A 7950-nucleotide genomic window follows, 5' to 3' on the forward strand; every position below is an offset into this window, starting at 1 on the left:
ACTAACACTTTCCCAGTTCCTATCCCGGACGAACCCCCAGTTGCGAGCTAGCATCCCAAAGATGTTGGGGTCACATGCGGTTCCTCTTCGTCGAAATGTCTTGGCTCAAACTCGTCTAGGGATTGAACCGCACGTGTCGCATTACACGCCCTAATCAGACACTTGTGACCCTTCGGTTAAATTGTCTGGCTGATGGCAAGTTTGCGAAATACAGAGTTAATGTAACACATAACAACAATAATAATAATATCTGGAACTACACTCATGCTCATAAATTAAGGATAATGCTGACACATGGTGAAATAACGCTCTGGTGGGCGGTTTGCGAGTTTAAATCACCTCGGGGTATGACCATGCGGTGCATTTGACCTGCGGTCGTCGCACGGTGGCGCTGGCAGCAGTGCACATATGCAAAGGTGTGTTGGTGCAGCGAGTAAGTGTGCAGAAATTTTCAGACGTGCTAATGGTGACCGTGTGTTGAAAATGGCTCAAAGAACACATATTGATGACGTTATGAGCGGTAGAATGCTAGGGCTACTGGAGGCTGGACAAACACAGCAGGTCGTAGCACTAGCCCTCCGTGTGCCACAAAGTGTGATCTCAAGATCATGGCAACGTTTTCAGCAGACAGGAAACATTTTCAGGCGCTACAGCACAGGACGTACACACTGTAAAACACCACAAGAAGGTCGATATCTCACCACCAGTGCCCGCAGACGGCCACGGAATACTGCAGGTAGCCTTGCTCGGGACCTTACCGCAGCCACTGGAACAGTTTGTAAGTAGGCTGTTCATGTTTTCTTATTGGCAACGCTACGTAGCGCTCTGTATGAAAATCACTGTCTGTGCTGTGTGCAGTCTGTGGCTAGTTTGCATTGTTGTCTGCCATTGTAGTGTTGGGCAACTGGATGTGAACAGCGCGTAGCGTTGCGCAGTTGGAGGTGAGCCGCCAGCAGTGGTGGATGTGGGGAGAGAGATGGCGGAGATTTGAAATTTGTCATGAACTGCTATATATATTATGACTATTAAGGTAAATACATTGTTTGTTCTCTATTAAAATCTTTCATTTGCTAACTATGCCTACTAGTTGTTAGTGCCTTCTGTAGTTCGAATCTTTTATTTAGCTGGCAGTAGTGGCGCTCGCTGTATTGCAGTAGTTTGAGTAATGAAGATTTTTGTGAGGTAAGTGATTTGTGAAAGGTATAGGTTACTGTTAGTCAGGGCCATTCTTTTGTAGGGATTTTTGAAAGTCATTCATCTCTTGGTCTCCCCCTACGATTTTTACCCTCCACGCTGCCCTCCAATACTAAATTTGTGATCCCTTGATGCCTCAGAACATGTACTACCAACCGATCCCTTCTTCTGGTCAAGTTGTGCCACAAACTTCTCTTCTCCCCAATCCTATTCAATACTTCCTCATTAGTTATGTGATCTACCCATCTAATCTTCAGCATTCTTCTGTAGCACCACATTTCGAAAGGTTCTATTCTCTTCTTGTCTAAACTATTTACCGTCCATGTTTCGCTTCCATACATGGCTACACTCCGTACAAATACTTCCAGAAATGATTTCCTGACACTTAAATCTATACTCGACGTTAACAAATTTCTCTTCTTCAGAAACAATTTCCTTGCCATTGCCAGTCTACATTTTATATCCTCTCTACTTTGACCATCATCAGTTATTTGTTCCCCATACAGCAAAACTCCTTTACTAGTTTAAGTGTCTCATTTCCTAACCTAATACCGTCAGCATCACCCGAATTAATTCGACTACATTCCATTATCCTCGTTTTGTTTTTGTTGATGTTCATCTTATATCCTCCCTTCAAGACACCATCCATTCCGTTCAACTGCTCTTCCAAGTCCTTTGCTTTCTCTGACAGAACTACAATGTCATCGGGAAACCTCAAAGTTTTTATTTCTTCTCCATGGATTTTAATACCTACTCCGAATTTTTCTTTTGTTTCCTTTACTGCTTGCTCAATATACAGATTGAATAACATCTGGGAGAGGCTACAACCCTGTCTTACTCCCTTCCCAACAACTGCTTCCCTTTCATGTCCCTCGACTCTTATAACTGCCATCTGGTTTCTGTACAAATTGTAAATAGCCATTCGCTCCCTGTATTTTACCCCTGCCACCTTTAGAATTTGAAAGAGAGTATTCCAGTCAAAATTGTCAAAAGCTTTCTCTAAGTCTACATATGCTAGAAATGTAGGTTTGCCTTTCCTTAATCTTTCTTCTAAGATAAGTCGTAAGGTCAGTATTGCCTCACGTGTTCCAGTATTTCTACGGAATCCAAACTGATCTTCCCCGAGGTCGGCTTCTACTAGTTTTTCCATTCGTCTGTAAAGAATTCGTGTTAGTATTTTGCAGCTGTGGCTTAACTGATAGTTCGGTAATTTTCACATCTGTCAACACCTACTTTCTTTGGGATTGGAATTATTATATTCTTCTTGAAGTCTGAGGGTATTTCGCCTGGTTCATACATCTTCCTCACCAGACGGTAGAGTTTTGTCAGGACTGGCTCTCCCAAGGCCATCAGTAGTTCCAATGGAATGTTGTCTACTCCGGGGGCTTGTTTCGACTCAGGTCTTTCAGTGCTCTGTCAAACACTTCACGCAGTATCGTATCTCCCATTTCATCTTCATCTACATCCTCTTCCATTTCCATAATATTGTCCTCAAGTACATCGCCCTTGTATAGACCCTCTATATACTCCTGCCACCTTTCTGCTTTCCCTTCTTTGCTTATAACTGGGTTTCCATCTGAGCTCTTGATGTTCATACAAGTGGTTCTCTTCTCTCCAAAGGTCTTTTTAATTTTCCTGTAGGCAGTATCTATCTTACCCCTAGTGAGACAAGCCTCTACATCCTTACATTTGTCCTCTAGCCATCCCTGCTTAGCCATTTTGCACTTCCTGTCGATCTCATTTTTGAGACGTTTGTATTCCTTTTTGCCTGCTTCATTTACTGCATTTTTATATTTTCTCCTTTCATCAATTAAATTCAATATTTCTTCTGTTACCCAAGGATTTCTACTAGCCCTCGTCTTTTCACCAGCTTGATTCTCTGCTGCCTTCACTACTTCGTCCCTCAAAGCTACCCATTCTTCTTCTACTGTATTTCTTTCCCCCATTCCTGTCAATTGTTCCCTTATGCTCTCCCTGAAACTCTGTACAACGTCTGGTTCTTCGCATCTTTTTGCAGTTTCTTCAGTTTTAATCTACAGGTCATAACCAATAGATTGTGGTCAGAGTCCACATCTGCCACTGGAAATGTCTTCCAATTTAAAACCTGGTTCCTAAATCTCTGTCTTACCATTATATAATCTGATACCTTTTAGTATCTCCAGGGTTCTTCCATGTATACAACCTTCTATCATGATTCTTAAACCAAGTGTTAGCTATGATTAAGTTGTGCTCTGTGCAAAATACTACCAGGCGGCTTCCTCTTTCATTTCTTAGCCCCAATCCATATTCACCTACTACGTTTCCTTCTCTCCCTTTTCCTACACTCGAATTCCAGTCACCCATGACTATTAAATTTTCATCTCCCTTCACTATCTGAATAATTTCTTTTATTTCATCATACATTTCTTCAATTTCTTTGTCATCTGCAGAGCTAGTTGGCATATAAACTTGTACTACTGTAGTAGGTGTGAGCTTCGTATCTATCTTGGCCACAATAATGCGTTCACTATGCTGTTTGTAGTAGCTTACCCGCATTCCTATTTTCCTATTCATTATTAAACCTACTCCTGCATTACCCCTATTTGACTTTGTGTTTATAACCCTGTAGTCACCTGACCAGAAGTCTTGTTCCTCCTGCCACCAAACTTCACTAATTCCCACTATATCTAACTTTAACCTATCCATTTCCCTTTTTAAATTTTCTAACCTACCTGCCCGATTAAGGGATCTGACATTCCACGCTCCGATCCGTAGAACGCCAGTTTTCTTTCTCCTGATAACGACATCCTCTTGAGTAGTCCCCGCCCGGAGATCCGAATGGGGGACTATTTTACCTCCGGAATATTTTACCCAAGTGGACAAAGTTCAAAACCGTCGTACATTATGCGTTCGATGAGTATGTGCCAAGCAAGATCGTAAGAGATGGAAAAGAGCCACCGTGGTACAACAATCGAGTTAGAAAACTGCTGCGGAAGCAAAGGGAACTTCACAGCAAACATAAACATAGCCAAAGCCTTGCAGACGAACAAAAACTACGCGAAGCGAAATGTAATGTGAGGAGGGCTATGCGAGAGGCGTTCAATGAATTCGAAAGTAAAGTTCTATGTACTGACTTGGCAGAAAATCCTAAGAAATTTTGGTCTTATGTCAAAGCGGTAGGTGGATCAAAACAAAATGTCCAGACACTCTGTGACCAAAATGGTACTGAAACAGAGGATGACAGACTAAAGGCCGAAATACTAAATGTCTTTTTCCAAAGTTGTTTCACAGAGGAAGATTGCACTGTAGTTCCTTCTCTAGATTGTCGCACAGATGACAAAATGGTAGATATCGAAATAGACGACAGAGGGAGAGAGAAACAATTAAAATCGCTCAAAAGAGGAAAGGCCTCTGGACCTGATGGGATACCAGTTCAATTTTACACAGAGTACGCGAAGGAACTTGCCCCCCTTCTTGCAGCGGTGTACCGTAGGTCTCTAGACGAGCGTAGCGTTCCAAAGGATTGGAAAAGGGCACAGGTCATCCCTGTTTTCAAGAAGGGACGTCGAACAGATGTGCAGAACTATAGACCTCTATCTCTAACGTCGATCAGTTGTAGAATTTTGGAACACGTATTGTGTTCGAGTATAATGACTTTTCTGGAGACAAGAAATCTACTCTGTAGGAATCAGCATGGGTTTCGAAAAAGACGGTCATGTGAAACCCAGCTCGCCCTATTCGTCCACGAGACTCAGAGGGCCATAGACACGGGTTCACAGGTAGAAGCCGTGTTTCTTGACTAACGCAAGGCGTTCGATACAGTTCCCCACAGTCGTTTAATCAACAAAGTAAGAGCATATGGACTATCAGACCAATTGTGTGATTGGATTGAGGAGTTCCTAGATAACAGGACGCAGCATGTTATTCTCAATGGAGAGAAGTCTTCCGAAGTAAGAGTGATTTCAGGTGTGCCGCAGGGGAGTGTCATAGGACCGTTGCTATTCACAATATACATAAATGACCTGGTGGATGACATCGGAAGTTCACTGAGGCTTTTTGCAGATGATGCTGTGGTGTATCGAGAGGTTGTAACAATGGAAAATTGTACTGAAATGCAGAAGGATCTGCATCGAATTGACGCATGGTGCAGGGAATGGCAATTGAATCTCAATGTAGACAAGTGTAATGTGCTGCGAATACACAGAAAGGTAGATCCTTTATCATTTAGCTACAAAATAGCAGGTCAGCAATTGGAAGCAGTTAATACCATAAATTATCTGGGAGTACGCATTAGGAGTGATTTAAAATGGAATGATCATATAATGTTGATCGTCGGTAAAGCAGATGCCAGACTGAGATTCATTGGAAGAATCCTAAGGAAATGCAATCCGAAAACAAAGGAAGTAGGTTACAGTACGCTTGTTCGCCCACTGCTTGAATACTGCTCAGCAGTGTGGGATCCGTACCAGATAGGGTTGATACAAGACATAGAGAAGATACAACGGAGAGCAGCGCGCTTCGTTACAGGATCATTTAGTAATCGCGAAAGCGTTACGGAGATGATAGATAAACTCCAGTGGAAGACTCTGCAGGAGAGACGCTCAGTAGCTCGGTACGGGCTTTTGTCAAAGTTTCGAGAACATACCTTCACCGAAGAGTCAAGCAGTATATTCTCCCTCCTACGTATATCTCGCGAAGAGACCATGAGGATAAAGTCAGAGAGATTAGAGCCCACACAGAGGCATACCGACAATCCTTCTTTCCACGAACAATACGAGACTGGAATAGAAGGGAGAACCGATAGAGGTACTGAAGGTACCCTCCGCCACACACCGTCAGGTGGCTTGCGGAGTATGAATGTAGATGTAGATGTAGATGTAGACGCCATCATTTAATCATACAGTAAAGCTGCATGCCCTCGGGAAAAATTACGGCCGTAGTTTCCCCTTGCTTTCAGCCGTTCGCAGTAGCAGCACAGCGAGGCCGTTTTGGATATTGTTACAAGGCCAGATCAGTCAATCATCCAGACTGTTGCCCTTGCAACTACTGAAAAGGCTGCTGCCCCTCTTCAGGAACCACACGTTTGTCTGGCCTCTCAACAGATACCCCTCCGTTGTGGTTGTAGCTACGGTACGGCTATCTGTATCGCTGAGGCACACAAGCCTCCCCACCAACGGCAAGGTCCATGGTTCATGGCGGGGGGGGGGGGGGGGGGGGGGTGTAAATGTATGTGTACTCGAATTAGCTTATTTTAAATTGGTCTAAACTTGCAAATACTTTGACATGTCCTATATCCTTGTAAAAAGAGATCTATGGATGAATAAAGCTACTACTTCTGCTACTACTACTACTACTGCTGTTGTTCGTCTACTTGGGATCTCTACAAGGTAGGATTGACAGAAGGGATAGAGAAGATCCAAAGAAGAGCGGCGCGTTTCGTCACGGGATCATTTAGTCGGCATGATGCGTTACAGAGATGCTCAACAAACTCCAGTGGTAGGCGTCACGAGAGAGGCGTTGTCGGTTAGTTGGTTCACTCGGGGGAGGGGACCAAGCAGCGATGTCATCGGCCCCATTGGGTTAGAGGTGGATGGAAGTGTTGTGCATCACGGAGAGGTATACGACTGAAATTTCGAGAGAGCGCATTCCAGGAGTAGTCTGATGTAATTCCTCCCTCATACATCTCGCGAAGTGACCATGGCAAGAAAATTCGAGAAATTAGAGATAGCACTGAGACGTATTGACAATGATTCTTCCCATGCGCCATTCACGAGTGGTACAGGGAAGAGGATGGGTGGGAGGGGGGAATCAGTTAGTGGTACCTTCGCCACGTGCCGTTGGGTGACTTGCGGAGTATGATGTAGTGATACAGAAAACTTCTGTCGTATAGTATATTTCTGTTATACATAATGGAGAATGTAACAGACAGAGAAAATGCGCTTTCTTGTACATAGACTCTACCAAATTGGAACAACAGAGGGTGCAAATATGGTAGCTGTTTGCAATTATTGGCAACGGCCTTGCCGCTATGGATACACCGGTTCCCATCGGATCACCGAAGTTAAGCGCTGTCGGGCGTGGCCGGCCCTTGGATGGGTGACCATCCGGGTCGCCGTGCGCTGTTGCCATTTTTCGGGGTGCACCCAGCCTCGTGATGCCAATTGCGGGGCTACTCGATCGAATAGTAGCGGCTCCGGTCAAACAAAATCATCATAGCGGCCGGGAGAGCGGTGGGCTGACCACACGCCCCTCCTATCCGCAACCTCAGCTGAGGATGACACGGCGGTCGGATGGTCCCGATGGGCCACTTGTGGCCTGAAAACGGAGTGCTTTATTTGCAATTATTCATCTTCCCATTGGCGTAAAATCCTAGGGTGACTGACGCCTACAGTGCCGGAGATGTGGTGAGGAGAGGGTTGACCGATGATTGTTCACAGAAACATAATTAATAACCAGAAATTTTATTTGAGAAGCAGTGAGTAACAACCATCAGTTCCATGTCTGTATTTATTATCTACTTAATTGCGACGGGTTTCGGTGGTCCACACCATAGTCATCGGACTCCTTTGTGGAAAATGGCGGTCACATAAGCAACGGCAACCAACGCCATAAAAGGAACGGAGACATCGGCGTTCGCAAACCTGCTCATATACGGTGTGCCTACTGTTTTATTTTGAGTTTGGTTCCTTTAATAAACCCTATTTGCGATCCAGTTTGGTGGTCCTTTAGTCAGACGGAATGTGAAGAACCGGCTGGTTATAATTAAAGTGGAGCTAC

The 7950-nt window shown here is 44.3% G+C and overlaps 1 pseudogene; it reads left to right on the plus strand.

Annotated features, from left to right (window-relative positions):
- The first annotated feature begins 7183 nt into the window (after window positions 1–7183).
- LOC126102527 (5S ribosomal RNA) lies at window positions 7184–7301 on the plus strand (annotated as a pseudogene).
- The last annotated feature ends 649 nt before the right edge of the window (window positions 7302–7950 follow it).

The sequence above is a fragment of the Schistocerca cancellata genome, chromosome 9 (genome assembly GCF_023864275.1).
Source record: "Schistocerca cancellata isolate TAMUIC-IGC-003103 chromosome 9, iqSchCanc2.1, whole genome shotgun sequence".
NCBI lineage: Eukaryota > Metazoa > Arthropoda > Insecta > Orthoptera > Acrididae > Schistocerca > Schistocerca cancellata.